This window comes from Amblyraja radiata, chromosome 4 (assembly GCF_010909765.2).
Source record: "Amblyraja radiata isolate CabotCenter1 chromosome 4, sAmbRad1.1.pri, whole genome shotgun sequence".
Taxonomy (NCBI): Eukaryota; Metazoa; Chordata; class Chondrichthyes; order Rajiformes; family Rajidae; genus Amblyraja; species Amblyraja radiata.
In genome coordinates, this window is record NC_045959.1 from 86,105,565 (window position 1) to 86,122,873 (window position 17,309).

A 17,309-nucleotide genomic window follows, 5' to 3' on the forward strand; every position below is an offset into this window, starting at 1 on the left:
TCATCATCGACCAAAGACGCCAGCCATCCCCCAAAACTCCTGTGCTCATTAAAGGTGAATCCATCTTCATCACTGACACTTTCAAACTCCTAGGAACCCACATCAGCAACAACCTCAAATGGAGGACAAACGCAGACCACATCTACGGAAAAGCCCAGCAAAGACTTCCATCTCCGACAGCTAAGGAAGTTCAGAGTAAGGTCTCATCTCATGCTCCGCTTCTATACAGCCATCATCGAAAGCATCCTCACTTCATCCATCACAGTCTGGTTCGGCAGTCTCGACTCACTCTTCCGGAAGAAATTACAGCGCATCATAAACAGAGCATCCAAAATTATTGGCTTACCCCTACCATCCCTTGAATCACTTTACCACAAACGGACACTTCACAAAGCCCGCAAGGTCATCTCTGACCCCACTGACCCTGCACGCTATGCCTTTCAGCTACTGCCCTCTGGGAGGCGTTACAGGTCAATTGCCTCCAAAACAAACCGCTTCAAAAACAGTTTCATTCCCACTGCAATTAACTTTTTAAACTCTGTACGGTGAGGAAATACGAATAAGCATGGCCCTTATGTATTATGAAATGTGTCTGTCTGTATGTATATCTATGTTACAAGTTTAATGTTTGATGAAATGTTGGAACCTGTATCGAGCTGTACTGATAACAAATTCCACCAGCCTGGCTGTGTGGTCATTAAAATACAATACAATACAATACAATACAATACAATGTTTCAAAGCTTTTCAACAAGGCACAAGCCAGGAATGTAATTGAATGATCTTCACTTGAATGGATGAGTGGAGCTCCAGAAATCCCAAAATAACTCTATACCATCCAGGACAAAGAGACCACTTGGCGGGTGCCCCCATCTAACACTCTAAACATTAATTCCTTCCATTACTATTAAATAGAGGCTACTGTGTGCATGACTTGTAAATCTTTGAGTTTTTCTACATCAAACGGCTGCAGATGCTTAGTCAATGAGTTGATTCAGGGCTGAGAATAAATTCATGGCTAGATTACTGAATTCAAAGGAAATCAGATGAGAAGGGCAGGAAAGTATTCAAGGCAAAGGATCAGTCATAACCTTACTGAATGATGATGTAAACACTAGACATTACATATGTAGGAAAGAACTAGATGCTGATTTAAATCAAAGATTGCAACAAAATGCTGGAGTAACTAAGCGGGACAGGCAGCATCTCTGGAGAGAAGGAATGGGTAACATTTCGGGTCGACACCCTTCTTGAGACATCATATGGCCTGCATCGGTTTCTGTTCATATCTACTCAATGGACTTAAGACACTCATCAGTGTCATCACTTTGATTTATTGCAAAAGAATGACAAAAATAATCAGGGAAAGAAGGACGAGTAATTTGAGTGCAATCTTTCTGCAGGATTTCTTTTCCTTTTTATTACTTGTACTGTATTGCCTGATAAATGCAACACAGCATTCCATTGAAAACATTTATTGAAATCTTAATGCTTGGTGAGGCACCTTGTAGCGATTGTATCTGAAGAAAAAATGGTTTACTTTATTAGGTTTTAGTAAATCAGATTACATTCATTTATCAGAGATACTGCTCGTACCAACTTCTGTATGTACACACAGAAGCAAATCTTATAAAAAATATTATAAAAAAGAAATGTTATTTCTTAAGTTCTAATCCAAGCCGTTCGCAGCCACTTAATACAGTTGTATGAGTCTGTGGGGCATCAACGTTCTCCTAAGATCAATCTTGTTGTCCCCTTTGGTTTCCTTGAAATAATCGAGATCGAGCTGGCACAATGTTGTAGAATATCAGACAGCTAATTTGTTGCAGGCGCCAAATGCTTGCTAGGATATCAGTAACCAATTGTACTCAGAAGAAGCACAAGCACACACATTTTAAGACAGGAGCGTCTCGACCCGAAATGTCACCTATCTATGTTCTCCAGAATTGCTGCCTGACCTGCTGAGATACTCCAGCACTTTGTGTCTTTTTTTTTCTATTGGTTTCGGCAGAAGTGAATGAGTGGAGATTAACTGAATCTGCAGCCAATACTCCAGTTGTTGCTTATTGCTGGCAACTGGGGATGAATGGAGACACAAGAAAGAATTGAAAATGCAGGAATCTTAAGTAAAGTGCTGGTTAAAAGTCAAGAATATTTTATTGTCATATATCCTGAAATGTAACAATGAAATACTTATTTGCAGTACCAAGGACTGCATAACATCTCTGGAGGACAAGAATAAATGACATTTCATCTATCTATGCCCTCCTGCTGCATGCTCCATGCTGCCTGCCCTGCTGTTATTCCAGCACTCTGTGTTTAACCGGGGATAATGTTTGCCCCAGTTACATATTCCAGCTTATGTGCTGTGACAGTGCGACAGTGAGGAAAAAAACAATAATTTGCATTTACATAGTGCTTTCAAAAATTCACAATATATCTGTGCTATATTCTTCATCTCCAACTCAACATTACTTTTTCTTTTCTGTCTCGGGTTTTCATTTTTCTATTTTCTGTTTCTTTCTATTTCTATCTTATTTTTAAAGTTAATCTACATTGCCTATTTACCATAAACTCCCCTTGGCAAAATGTGTTTGATATTATTCTTGTGCCTTCCCTACTTTACTGCAGGTTTACCTATTTGTTACATTATTACCTGCTCTCTTGTGCCATTTGGCCGCAGTTCTCTATTTTTGGTTCTCTTGATAAAAATTGTTTATAGTTAAATGTGTAAATTTGGTTTGAATGACTGAGTAAATTATAACTGCTGTGCATCAAATCGCAATGTGGTGAGTTATTTTTGATTGATATTCTACGAGCAGCTTCATGATGCACAATGACTAGTGGAGTGCCACAAGGCTCGGTGCTGGTACCCCAGTTATTTACAATATATATTAACGATTTAGACGAGGGAATTAAATGTGACATCTCCAAGTTTGCAGATGACACAAAGCTGGGTGGCAGTGTGAGCTACGAGGAGGATGCTATGAGGCTGCAGGGTGACTGGGATAGGTTGGGTGTGTGGGTAAATGCATGGCAGGCAGTATAATGTGGATAAATGTGAGTTTATTCACTTTGGTGACAAGAACAGGAAGGCAGATTATTATCTGAATGATGGATCACAAAATGCTGGAGTAACTCAGCAGGACAGGCAGCATCTTTGGAGAGAAGGAATGAGTGACGTTTCTGGTCGAGACCCTTTTTCAGATTCTCTGAATGGTGTCAGATTAGGAAAAGGGGAGGTGCAATGAGATCTGGGTGTGCTTGTACATCAGTCACTGAAAGTAAGCATGCAGGTACAGCAGGCAGTGAAGAAAGGTAATGGCATGTTGGCCTTCATTGTGGGAGGATTTGAGTTTAGGAGCAAAGAGGTCCTACTGCAGTTGTACAGGGCCCTGGTGAGACCACTCTTGGAATATTGTGTGCAATTTTGGTCTCCTAATTTGAGGAAGGACATTATTGCTATTGAGGGATGCAGCGTAGGTTCACCAGGTTAATTCCCGGGATGGCAAAATGGATGTATGATGAAAGAATGGGTCGACTGGGCTTGTATTCACTGGAATTTAGAAGGTGCGAGGGGATCTTAGAGGACCATATAAAATTCTTAAAGTTTTGGACAGGCTAGATGCAGGAAAAATATTCCCGATGTTGTGGGGAGTCCAGAACCAGGGGTCACAGTTTACGAATAAGGGCTAGGCCATTTAGGACTGAGATGAGGAAACATATTTTCACCCAGAGAGTTGTGAATCTGAGGAATTTTGTGCCACAGAAGGCAGTGGAGGCCAATTCACTGGATGTTTTCAAGAGAGAGTTAGATTTAACTCTTGGGGCTAAAAGGAATCAAGGGATACGGGGTAAAAGCAGGAACGGGGTACTGATTTTAGATGATCCGCCATGATCATATTGAATGGCGGTGCTGGCTCGAAGGGCTGAATGGCCTACTCCTGCACCTATTTTTCTATTGTTTCTACGTTTATCAACTTAAAAATATGAGCTAATCTTTGTCACACTGAATTGCAGAATATTTTAGCACACAGTCCTGCCCAAATTTGGTTTGTAAATATTCAATTCTAAAACACATTCAATTCTAACATATCAACAACATTGTCTGAGTTTGTGGAGTATGATAAAAGTGGATATCTTTGTCATTCCTTTTTTTTCAACCTAATGATCTGTTTCTTTCCGAATAAAAATGTGAGGAGAAATAAAGCAGTGTCACTATTAAAAACCACAATTCCCCTCACTTCCAAAAGCACTAGAGGGCAGTGGTTAATGCTTTTGAAATATTTTATTTAAACAGCCTCCCAAATATTCATTTTGTATGAAGGTTATACACGGTTATATATGTTTTTTTAAATTTTCCTTTAGATTTGCTATACCGTAAAACAACATAATATATAAGGAATATCCCAGTATTCACATTCACATTGCTATTCGTTTTCTGATAAGATTCAACTTCATGATCCTAAATTGAACACTGTAATAAGATCTTAGGGGGATTGTAAATTCTCTTGGGCCATGTGGTCAGAGCTGCACACAAACATCAGTTAAAGTTTCTTTTCATGCACGAAAAACCAACGTTGTTTAAGCTGGATTCAGCTTGCAAATATCTTGGCTGCATTGTCATTTAATCCAAATCTCAGTGCCCCTAAGCTTGATAAATTCCACAACAGTAACCTGGCCTGTTTTATTTTGTTCGTTCACAGTATGCCGTCGCTACCAGAAAACCCAACGTTTATTGTCCATCTCTAATTAATCCCTGAACTCATGGCTTGACAGGGAATCCGAGAAACCAGTTAAGAGCCATCTACATTGGTGGGTCTATAAACCTTTCCACATAAATTCAGCAGAGTTCCTTCCCTGAAGGACATTAATTAACCAAGTGGACTTTTACAGCAGTCCAGTAGTTATTAGTAACCATTGTAGTTTTTTATTCCATAATTTGAATTTATATTCCCTAGATGCTGTGATGAGATTTTACCTTCAAAATGTATTCTAATATGTTCTGTAAAATGGCTAACTCTGCTGTCTGTGTGAATGTCTTGAGGGTGTTTAAGCCATCAACCAGAGAAGCTAAAGGTCAACTAAAAAACAGAGGGAAGCTGGTAGACCCGCTGTCTCTCAATCCCATTGATGAAGGTTCAGTCCTGACTTCCAGTACTATCTCTGTGTAATGTACATGCTCCCCCTGTGGCTGTTCTCCCTGTTTCCACAAATGCTCTAGATTCCTCACAACATTTTAGAATTTAGATTTTAGAGATACTGCATGGAAACAGGCCTTTCGGCTCACCGGGTCCACACCAACCAGTGATCACCCCGTACGCCAACACTAACATTGGGGACAATTTACAATTTACAGAAGCCAATTAACTGTTTTTTCCCAATTTTGTTAGCCCTTGCTGTCTCCTCCCCTTCCTTAGCCCTCGGGCTGTCTTCTCCCATCCCCCAGCCCTCGGGCTCCTCCTCCTCCTTTTTCCTTCCTTCTCCCCGCCACCCCCTATCAGTCTGAAGAAGGTTCGGCCCGAAACGTTGCTTATTTCCTTCGCTCAATAGATGCTGCTGCACCCGCTGAGTTTCTCCAGCTGTTTTGTGTACCTTCGATTTTCCAGCATCTGCAGTTCCTTCTTGAACACTTTACATTTCAATCTGGTCAGTCTTAAAACTGCTGCCACTTTTGAAGCACATCAGAAAAAGGGTTTAGACTTGAAATGTCACCTCTCCATGTTCTCCAGAGATACGGCCTGACCCACGGAGTTACTCTAGCACTTTGTGTCCTTTTGAGAAGATGTAATTACCTTACTCCACTCCACTACACACAGACTAGCTTTGCAAAGTCTTGGTTAGTCCTTGAAAATGTTTTTTTTTAAAACCATTTTTACCCTCTGTACCTTTCTCTCTGCAACAGTCTCCATCAAGGTGCATACAAGAATGTCTCACCTTCTCGTGAGGTTCCAAAACCATTACAACTTATTTTATCACACAACCTCTAACAATGGCTCATAAATACTCATCCCTTGAATGATTTTCTACTTAACAAGCTTTTTGGTCCAGTGCTTGGCATACAATTCAAATGGCAGCCTCAGAATTTCAAATGGTTCGAATCTGTTCTCTAATTTTAGCAATACTCATTGTAGCGTATGTTGCTTTTGAAAATTTCTGAATGTCAAAAATATTTAATGCTATTAGTTCAATGATCCAATAATAATTTATTGTCACGTATCTAAGTGCAGTGAAGTTCTTTGTTTTTGCATACCATCCGATAAAATCATACAGCAGACTTCACTTAGGCAGTACACATTGAGTCTGTTACAGACAAAGTTTAAAAAGGTATTGGTGCAGTGTTATCTCCCGCAGTGGTTAACCAGGCTTGTTGCCGTAGGTAGCCGCAGGTGGCCAGCCGGCCCACCCTTCGTACCCGGCTGCCTGTTAGTTCTCGGCTGCCCACTGCCGCTTCCCAATTATTTGTCAGCTGCCCGCCCACCGGATCCCTCTTAGTTCAAGGCAGCCCCCTCTTTGCTCTCATCGATCAGCCTCCCACTAGTGGAAACATCCGCTCCACATCCAAGCTCTTCACTATTCGGTACGTTTCAATGAGGTCACCCTCATTCTTCTAAACTCCAGCGAGTACAGGCTCGTTTCCGTTAAATGCTCATCATATGTTAACCCACTCATTCCTGGGATCATTCAGGTAAACCTCCTCTGGACCCTCTCCATGGCCAGCACATCCTTCCTCAGATATAGTAACTAGAAGGGTTTTGTATTTCACATCCACTGTAATGATATGCTTTGAGAGGTTGGTTATGGTGTGAATCAACTTCTGCTGTGGAAATGACCTGGATCTGCTTCAATTTGCCTATCGTCACAACAGGTCAATGTCAGATGCTATTACACTGGCTTTGCACACTGCTTTTCATTAAGTACAGCTCAGCATTGGAGAAGTTCTCAAGCTGAAATGCCCCATTTCGTCTCTCCAGTAAAATGCTGCATGACCTGCTGAGTTATTCCAGCATTTTGTGTCTCTCTTCGGTGTAAACCAGCATCTGCAGTTCCTTCCTACACATTTTGTCTGCCCCACTGTACTTGTGCATTATACAATAAACTCAATTTGACTTGATTTGACACTAATCTCTTATCAGATTAAGGCCCAAACCTGAAGCTCTCAGAGTAAATAGAGCAAAGATAAATACAACAAGTGGAAAATGCGGAATGGTGCAAGATTGTGGGGCAAAATCCGACCATTGCAAAATAATATGACAGAACAAAACAGAATAACATAATGAGGTAGTTAAGAGTAAGAGTACAAGGCAGTACTCTTGGAATGCGGGATAAAATGGATGATTGATTCAGCCCGCATGCGCGTCAAGCTTCAAAGCAGCGGTGTGAAATCACAGATAACAGTTGATGAACTGAATATAGTAAGATTCGAGAAACTAGAACTACCAGCTGATCTTTAGGAGAGAGGATTGGGAGTGGAGGGCACGTAATCCCTCAACGTAACTCCTCATAAAATAAAGATCAAACTTCAAACTGGTAAGTTCTCGTTTAATCTTGCTATTTTACTTTGGAGTCACGTGAGTGACTACGTGAAGATTTTGAAGCTCTGTGATTTCATGCCGTGGAACGAGTCCATGCATCACTCACTGCATCAATTGACCAAGGATGAGTGAACATTAATAATGCATTCAGACATGACATAGATTTGGACATGCTGATGCTTTTTAATGAACAAAATGACAATAGTAACCCCTCTCATCCAGGAGGAAACTATAAACAGAACTAAAAATAGAGTTGGCAAATACCCCTGGTCTGGCAATGGGTTTATTACAAAAATGTTTGGAAAGATCGTTCGTTTGACCATCCTGCAGTCGCTAGGATGTGGTACAGCAGAACTCCATAACCCTGCTGCTGAAACTGTTGCAGCCCTGGTGGAGTGAGATGTGAAAATGTCAGTGTTCACTCCTGCACAAGCCAGAACTTGTTTAACCACCTGGAGATGGTCTGTACTGATACCTTCTTATGAGGTTTTATGTAACTAACAAACATTGCTAGATCAGTGCCCCTAAGGCTTGAGCGACCTTCACGTATTGTAGTAGATGTGATCACATACAACCGAAGGTCCGTGGGGTATGCCCAAAATCTAGTTTGAGACCTGATTCCCCTGGTCTGCTCTGTTTGACTAAGCCATGAACATGAATTGTTATTTTGTCTGCAGATGTAACCATCCTGCCTAGTCGCAGCTTCCTTGCAATCTGCAGTGAGCACGTCCATGGTTCGGCCTAACAATCTGAGCCCCAGGAACAGTCTTTTCAGGGTATGCAAGTCAATGAATTGATTTTATCATGCATTGGATGGTTGCCCGAGTCACGGGCTGAACCAGCAATTCTATGTTAGAAATAACCATATAAGGTTCTATTATCATTCCCAACATCAGCGGGAATCATGGCTGCATAGGCCAGTCACTACAAAAATGACTGAAGCGGGATTTTGCTGAATTTTTTGCAACCTGACTGATGAGATAAAATGGAGGAAGACATTCCTCCCCAATGTAGCGAGAATTCATCTTTCGCTACTGCCATGCTACATTTTTTTTTTCCTTCTCTTACTGCAACTGGTGATTGAGCCTGGATGCAAACACTCGATCTGGTGTTCCATGAACCAACAAGTGATCCAACCACCATTCTGTTTTGACATTGATTTTACGTGATGATACACCAGTGCCAAATGAGGTTAGGTAAACTATCACCGGATAATTTGACTAGATTGCACCCATTGCTATTTACATATGACACCACCAAGTGTATCAACTTGGACTTGAGCATGCAGATTATGCATTTTCGCACAAAATCTTTATCCCATAGAATGCACCTAATGTCTATACGTAGTTGATACCATATAACTGAAGAATTGGTAACTCATGCAAATCCCATCACCTCTGTAACTAGAGATGGTATTAGTAATTTCCCATCTTTGAGCACTAGCATCAGTTTGTAATATAACTGAAGCTTTTCTGATGAAAGTTAGTGAAGCAATGCTGAATACTGTTCGTCCACCACAGTGAACTTTCATGGAGGTGAATAATGAGACCTACTTACCAGTGTCTCTAACTCCAGGTCCCTTACCTTTGCTGGAGTTCCAGCAAAATTTTATTCGCAGACTCTGTCCATGTTGTAATTTCCATTAGATCGCTGATGCTGCTGACCAACTTTTCTTGTAGTGGCTAGTCCGTCTCTGATGGAGCAGCAATTTTTAGAGGCAAAGCACATCACTTTCCCTCATGCGATTGTCGTGCATTATGCATTAAGCCTGGGACCCCGGCACATAGTCATATTCGGGTTCCTGTTTGGAGTTAATCCATACTAACCTTAGACACTCTTTTTAGAGTGGGAGTAATTGCACCTGAACCAGGTGTCACCATCTGTATCCTCAATTTGTCTGTGCATGTCTTTGTACCAAGCATGGTTTGCGACACCATCTCCCATGGTCTTATAATATATATGGCTCCATCTTCATCCTTTATACATCCGAATGAGAGGACTTATGCAACCTGAACCAGGGGCTGCCTCGGCCATCTTTATCCTTCATACATCCGAATGAGAGGACTTATGCAACCTGAACCAGGAGCTGCCTCAGGCATGTGTGCATGAATTTTAGCACCATCTCCATCACTGCTTTCAACCGAGTGGGAGGAATGGCAACCCTGAACCAGGCGTTGCTTCAGGCACATGTGCATACTCCTGTAGCACTCTCTCTGCCACTCCATCATTTGAGTGGGAGGAAATTTGCAACCCTGAACCAGGAGCTCCTGCCTCACATGCCTTAAGATGTAGCGTTCTTTAACTGCGACGAGTCGCAATCTTGTCTGACATAGATGCCCAAGACTTGGCACTCACTCTGAGTTGGGGTTGTCAGGTTGCTTCCTTCAGCAGCCGCCAGGACTAGCTGTGCAAATCGATGCTCTGTTGGTATGCTCATTTTTTTTTCTCCCGAGGACATACCCATGGAGAAAAACCCTCCTTTTTTTTCTTCTTCCCTACACTCCCCTCCTCAGAGAGGGAGATATAATGCAGCCCTGCACCAGGCACTGCCGCGGGCCCCCGAGACCCGCGCTGATATGACTCCATTCCTTGGAGCATATCATGGTGGAGCATCTTTTCCATGAGATGCTCTATCCGTGAAAAAACTAGTAGAGTGGATAGGGGTGAACCAGTGGATGTGTTATACCTGGACTTTCAGAAGGCTTTCAACAAGGTCCCACATAAGAGATTAGTATACAAACTTAAAGCACACGGTATTGGGGGTTCAGTAGTGATGTGGATAGGGAACTGGCTAGCAGACAGGAAGCAAAGAGTAGGAGTTAACGGGTCCTTTTCAGAATGGCAGGCTGTGACTAGTGGGGTACCGCAAGGCTCAGTCCTGGGACCCCAGCTATTTACAATATATATTAATGATTTGGACAAGGGAATTGAATGCAAAATCTCCAAGTTTGCAGATGACACGAAGCTGGGGGGCAGTGTTAGCTGTGAGGAGGATGCTAGGAGGCTGCAAGATGACTTGGATAGGCTGGGTTAGTGGGCAAATGCATGGCAGATCCAGTATAATGTGGATAAATGTGAGGTTATCCACGTTGGTGGCAAAAACAGGAAAGTAGACTATTACCTGAATGGTGGCCGATAAGGAAAAGGGGAGATGCAACGAGACCTGGGTGTCATGGTACACCAGTCATTGAAAGTAGGCATGCAGGTGCAGCAGGAAGTGAAGAAAGCGAATGGTATGTTAGCATTCATAGCAAAAGGATTTGAGTATAGGAGCAGGGAGGTTCTACTACAGTTGTATAGGGTCTTGGTGAGACCACACCTGGAGTATTGCGTACAGTTTTGGTCTCCTAATCTGAGGAAGGACATTCTTGCTATAGAGGGAGTACAGAGAAGGTTCATCAGACTGATTTCTGGGATGTCAGGACTTTCATATGAAAAAAGACTGGATAGACTCGGCTTGTACTTGCTAGAATTTAGAAGATTGAGGAAGGATTTTATAGAAACTTACAAAATTCTTAAGGTGTTGGACAGGCGAGATGCAGGAAGATTGTTACCGATGTTGGGGAAGTCCAGAACAAGGGGTCACAGTTTAAGGATAAAGGGGAAATCTTTTAGGACTGAGATGAGAAAAACATTTTTTACACAGAGAGTGGTGAATCTCTGGAATTCTCTGCCACAGAATGTAGTTGAGGCCAGTTCATTGGCTATACTTAAGAGGGTGTCAGATGTGGCCCTTGTGGCTAAATGGATCAGGGGGTATAGAGAGAAAGCAGGTACAGGATACTGAGTTGGATGATCAGCCATGATCATATTGAACGGCAGTGCATGCTTGAAGGGCCGAATGGCCTACTCCTGCAATATTTTGTATGTTTCTATGTATCTATGTAGGAATACGAGTTCCCTGTCAACTCATGACTGTCAGAGTCACCACAAATACTCAGCCTTCTTCCTCAGAGGGAAAAAATAGCATAATGCAACCCTGAACCAGGAATTGCTCCGCAGTCCTCTGACTGAAACCACCTGTCTCAGTCTTCAGTGTGCGCAACACAATCTTCGACCAGCCACTCAATCAGGAATACTGGTATTGAGAGCCTACAGATTATTATATGTATATTTTTTATTCACAACATGAACCTGCAGGTCAGATAAAAAGTGCTACATGCCAGACCGGCTTTCTGCTGGTAGCTACCTATCCCAGAGAGGATGGCAAAGATGTTTCCAATGAACTGGCAACTCTATTAACTGAGCTGAAAGAATTAAGCATGTGTTGAGGGAAACCTCAAACTACCTCACTCTACTGAGCAGCCTGATAACCTCAATCACAAATGTTGAGGCAGTTCTTCCCTGGTCATTATGTTCCATATGGCCAGCCAGTTCCGAGATGGTCTACCCTGACCCAGGGTAGCCAAGCTGTTCCTACTTGGAACTTACAGAGGTTGCTATGCAAGGCACCCTGCCAATGTCTCTGCATCAACCTGATCTACTCCAGAGACAGTGAAAAATACTAGACAGCCCATTCTGACAATAAATCCAAACCCAGGCCGACAGACGGCTCCAGTTCAGAGTTCAACGGAGGTTAGTAAAGAGACCTTACCTGCCAGCGTCTCTAAGCCCAGGTCGACCTGCTTGTTGGAGCTTCAGCGAAGTTCCATTGCAGACCCTTTCTGACCACAACTTCAGCCCCATGCTTGTCAAACAGCTCGTTTCCGGAGCTCAAAAGCGATATTGTTGTGCAAGGCACGCCTGCCAGCATTTCTGAGCCCAATGGGATAGACTACTTCTTCGGCCTACAGCCTCTTTAGAGCCTTGCTGGAGCTTTACTGTGCAGGTCACGCTACCAGTTATTCCCAGCCTGGTTTGACAGTGCGCTCCTTCGACCCTTTCTGCTCCTTCGGAGCCTAGCGGAACTCACTGAACAGGCCACGCCTGCCATAACTCTGAGCCTGCCTCAACAGGCTACTCCTGCGGCCTTCTGCCTTTTTTGAAGCTTTTGCTGGAGCTGACTGTGCAGATCGCGCTGCCAGTTTCTCCCAGCCTGGAATCGACAGGCTGCTCCTTTGGCCAGCTGCTCCTTCAAAGCCTCAGCGGCTCAGTGGACAGATCACGCCTGCCATTACTGCAAACCTGGTTCAACAAGCTGTTCTTGCGAGGACAGCTAATGACTCCCGACTGCTCCTTTCCGGAATTTCAATGGCGCTTCCTGCTCCTTGAATACAGGGTGAAAACCCACCGGAATACTGGAGCTTTACCCACATAGAATGGTACTCCACCCCCGCAGCCGCCTAAAATTCCTCTGCAAGTCTTCAACTTGCTACATAAGTCCTCTCTGAAGAGATACTATGCAGGCTGCATGTTACTGGCCCTGTAAAAATGAGCCATTTTGGGAATTATCTCATGCCTTATAACATCTTGTGAAGGCAATAGCCCCAACTGTGTATTACAGATAAGTGATAATGCAGCTTTCTGCACTTCCGAGTGTTGAGACCCATCTACTGACTTGCAAAAGGCCGTAAAGACACCAGAGCGGTTTTTGGACTTGCTGACATAATTCTTGCCTACAAATCATCACTGGGAAATCCCAACTGATGAAATTGACGGATGGAACATCCAAAAATCTGGCAGTTATCTGAACTGGCATATTTCCCAGATACGTTTAGCCAGATTTTCCTCCAGTGAATCTCCTATCCCCAAAGGGATGGCAAAAATTTGACAAGAGCCGGTAGCTCCTTCATATGATTAAAAATGAAGCATATACCCCATTAGTTCATGGATTAGATACCCTTATCGATATCTACATAGTTGGAGTCACCTATGTAAGAATCTCCAACACTCCCCTCTTCTGAGCGGGAAATATTATAACGCAACCCTGAGCCAGGTATTGCTTCCCTTCTGCTGAGCGGGAGAGTCCTTGCTCCCTTCTGGAGCATCAACGGATCTTCTTAGGTAGGAAATAGAAAGCAACCCTGAACCAGGTGTTGCCTCATCAGGCCTCTGGCTGACTCCTTTTCGGAGCTTCAATCTGTACAGGCATTGCCCGTCAGATGCTCCGAACAGCCGCCTGATCCAGTGGAGTCCCATTCTGCCACAGCAGTCGCAGTCGCGGCAGAGCCGGCAGCCGCTATTTTTAAAAACCCGCCAGCTCAAACTGAATTAAATGATTAAATATCTTTACAATATTATTGTTATTTTAAAATATTCAGCAAATCTATATTGCTGTACTAAAGATATTCCTCATTAATGGTTGACTGGAGCAAAAACAGTATTTTTACCTTTCCAGTGGATCTATGGCTCCGTGACTCTGTCTTTGTTCTACATTTGACAGTAAATGATTGGGAATGGCACAGCTGGTAGAGCTGCTGCATCACAGCACTAGAGACCCGGATTCAATCCTGACTTTGGGTGCTGTCCGTGTGCAGTTTGCACGTTCTCCCTGTGAACACGTGGGTTTTCTCCGGGTGCTCAGGTTTCTTCCCACATTCCAAAGACGTCTGGGTTTGTAGGTGAATTGACCTCTGTAAATTACACACAGTGTGTAGGGACTGGATGATATAGTGGGATAACATGGAACTTGTGTTCACCGGGGATTGATGGTTGGCATGGTGGTCCAAAGGGTCTGTTTCCATGCTGTATGTCCAAACTATACAAATATAAGCATACAGTGACTTGGATTTAAACTTAACATTCATTAGTTGAACACACATTTCTACATTCTGTATACTGCATTGAAACAATCATGTCCTTTGCAAATGGTGAGGATTGCACTTTTGCAGAACTCTACTGCTTTGTAGGCTGATCACTTTCCTCAAAACTTCAAAGTATTGCAAAGATACATGACCTCGGCGTTCTGACTTCAGAGTTGCTTGCATTTAATTTTATGCATTCACAGGATGTGGGCGTCATTGGTGAGGACAACATGTGTTGCCATCTTAGAGAAAGGTTCACAATCAACCAAGTTGTTGTGTTTTCTGAAATCACATGCAGGCCAGACCTAGTAAGGATGCTATATATTTCTATTCTGAAGGGCATGAGTGCACCTGATAGCTTTATTTTAATTACAATGGTTGTTTTGTGGGTTTGTGCACTGATACCAGCTTGCGGTAGTTGTAAGTGGAGCAGCGGCAGACTGCTGATCTTGAAATAAATTGACCCTGCAAAAGAGTTTGCAAGGAAGCATTTCAAATTAGTGTGAAGTAACAAGAAAAGAAATGGAATTTTATTAAAAGGGAACACTTGGTTCGCTAATGTCCTGCAGGGCAGGAAATCTACCATCCTTACCTTGTCTGACCAAAATGAGACTCCACCAACTATGCTTGACTCAAAAATGCCTTCTAACTTGGTCTAGCAAGTTACTCAATTGTACCATTGCCAGTATATTAAAGGAGAAAACATTACACTGACTAGAGTCCATCAAGTCACACAGACTGTGGATGTTTGCAATCGGACTTCAAATTCATGCCTAATATACCTCAGATTATTGGAATATGGAACATCTATTTCCACCATGTATACCACCATGTTCCACCAATCAGTATATAAATTGCATAGTAAAACAATGTCCTGAATATCCATGTGGCTATCTGAATTCTTATGATTATACTTTGACAAAAGTTCAAATGGTGTACGTATTTGACATCTTGTGATGTCTAAACAGGAATATTAGTTATTTAAAAGTTATTTTTAACCTCTGAGGCCATCATTTCATTGTATTAGATTTGATGTGGTACTGTTATTAAAGCATGGATTATCATTAATGTAGTTAGGATGGGAGATTGCAACCTTCACGTGGTCCACCCTGTTTCGACTAATGTAATCAACCCGACATGCACAAACAGATCAAATAGAACAAGTTGACCTACAACTTTAGGCTGTGCATGCCATACGCAAGAAGAAGAAGTTTAATGTAGTTTAAAATACTTTACACAATATTGAGGAAATTCTAACTTTTCTTTTGTTTCGACAAGTTTTATAACTGCAAAGTTTCTTCATGTTAATCGAACAGGGTATTATTTATGTGTAGGGAGGAACTGCGAATGCTGGTTTAAACCGAGGACAGACACAAAAGGCTGGAGTATTCAGCAGGTCAGGTAGCATTTCTGGAGAAAAGGAATAGGTGACGTTTCGGGTCAAGAATCTTCTTCAAACCTTCTTCAGTCTGAAGAAGGGTCTCAACCCGAAACTTTACAAAAGGCTGAGTTACTCCAGCCTTTTGTGTCTGACATGATATTAGTTGCCTTAGTTTCCTCTCAGTCTTCTTTTATGTTGATTTCATTGGGATCAAATACAATGGTATTTTTTTGTTACAATGATCAAAGATAAACTGCTGTCCTTACACATCAATGGATCCAGTTGAAGTTCACTTAAAAAAGTGTGAAGTTAAGATTTTTGCTTGCTATAATTAACATACCATTTATTTCAAAGATAATATATATTTTTTTCATTTTGAAGGTTAAGTAACTTCCAGGAGATGAGGTCAGGAATGACATTGAGTCCTTGGAACTTCACAAGCCCAACATAATTTTTATATTAAGCATGCAGGTACAGCAGGCAGTGAAGAAAGCGAATGGCATGTTGGCCTTTATAACAAGAGGAATCGAATATAGGAGCAAAGAGGTCCTTCTGCAGTTGTACAGAGCCCTAGTGAGACCACACCTGGATTATTGTATGCAGTTTTAGTTCCCTAATTTGAGGAAGGACATTCTTGCTATTGAGGGAGTGCAGCGTATGTTTACAAGGTTAATTTAAGGCGGGACTGTCATATGCTGAGAGAATGGAGCAGCTGGGCTTGATCACTCTGGAGTTTAGAAGGATGAGAGGGCATCTGATTGAAACATATAAGATTGTTAAGGGCTTGGACACACTAGAGGCAAGAAACATGTTCCCGATGTTGGGGGAGTCCAGAACCAGGGGTCACAGTTTAAGAATAAGGAGTAAGCTATTTAGAATGGAGATGAGGAAACACATTTTCTCACAGAGAGTGGTGAGTCTGTGGAATTCTCTGCCTCAGAGGGCAGTGGAGACAGGTTCTCTAGATACTTTCAAGAGAGAGCTGGATAGGGCTCTTAAAAATAGTGGAGTCAGGGGATATGGGGAGAAGGCAGGAACGGGGTACTGATTGGGTATGATCAGCCATGATCATATTGAATGGCGGTGCTGGCTCAAAGGGCCAAATGGCATACTCCTGCACCTATTATCTATTGTCTATTGTCTATTGTCTATTAGGGTTGTAATTTTCACAGCGCAACTGTCCCCAATGAGGCATGTGTAACAATGTGTGAGAGGGACCAGAAGTTAAGGCTAGGTTTAATGGAAGCTTTGTGTAGGAAGGAACTGCAGATGCTGGTTTTAACCGAAGATAGAAACAAAAAGTTGGAGTAACTCAGCGGGACAGGCAGCATCTCTGGAGAGAAGGAATGGGTAACGTTTCGGGTCGAGACGTTACCCATTCAGACGAAGGGTCTCGACCCGAAACGTCACCCATTCCTTCAATCTCGAGATGCTGCCTGTCCCGCTGAGTTACTCCAGCTTTTTGTGTCTTTTAATGGAAGCTTTATTAACTCTGCAATCTAATTTGCAATACACCCTACATACAAAATGTAATAGTAGAGAATGAATGGTTAATTTGTTCTTCTGAAAATTTGTCGAGTAATTTTACACATATTGGAAATAATAGTTTACTGAAATGTAACAAATGTCAACGGCTCCTAAACTAAAAGATTGAGGCAGTGTCTGTTTCTTGAGATCATTTTGAGATGTTATTTTTCAATGGCTATAAGT

At 42.4% G+C, this 17,309-nt stretch overlaps 1 long non-coding RNA gene across 1 annotated transcript; it reads left to right on the top strand.

The window, feature by feature from the left end:
• Window positions 1–6,947: 6,947 nt before the first annotated feature.
• On the top strand, window positions 6,948–17,048 carry LOC116971737. Its single transcript, XR_004411598.1, has 3 exons — window positions 6,948–6,973; window positions 10,750–10,752; window positions 17,029–17,048. It is a non-coding gene; the product is annotated as an uncharacterized LOC116971737 (long non-coding RNA).
• The last annotated feature ends 261 nt before the right edge of the window (window positions 17,049–17,309 follow it).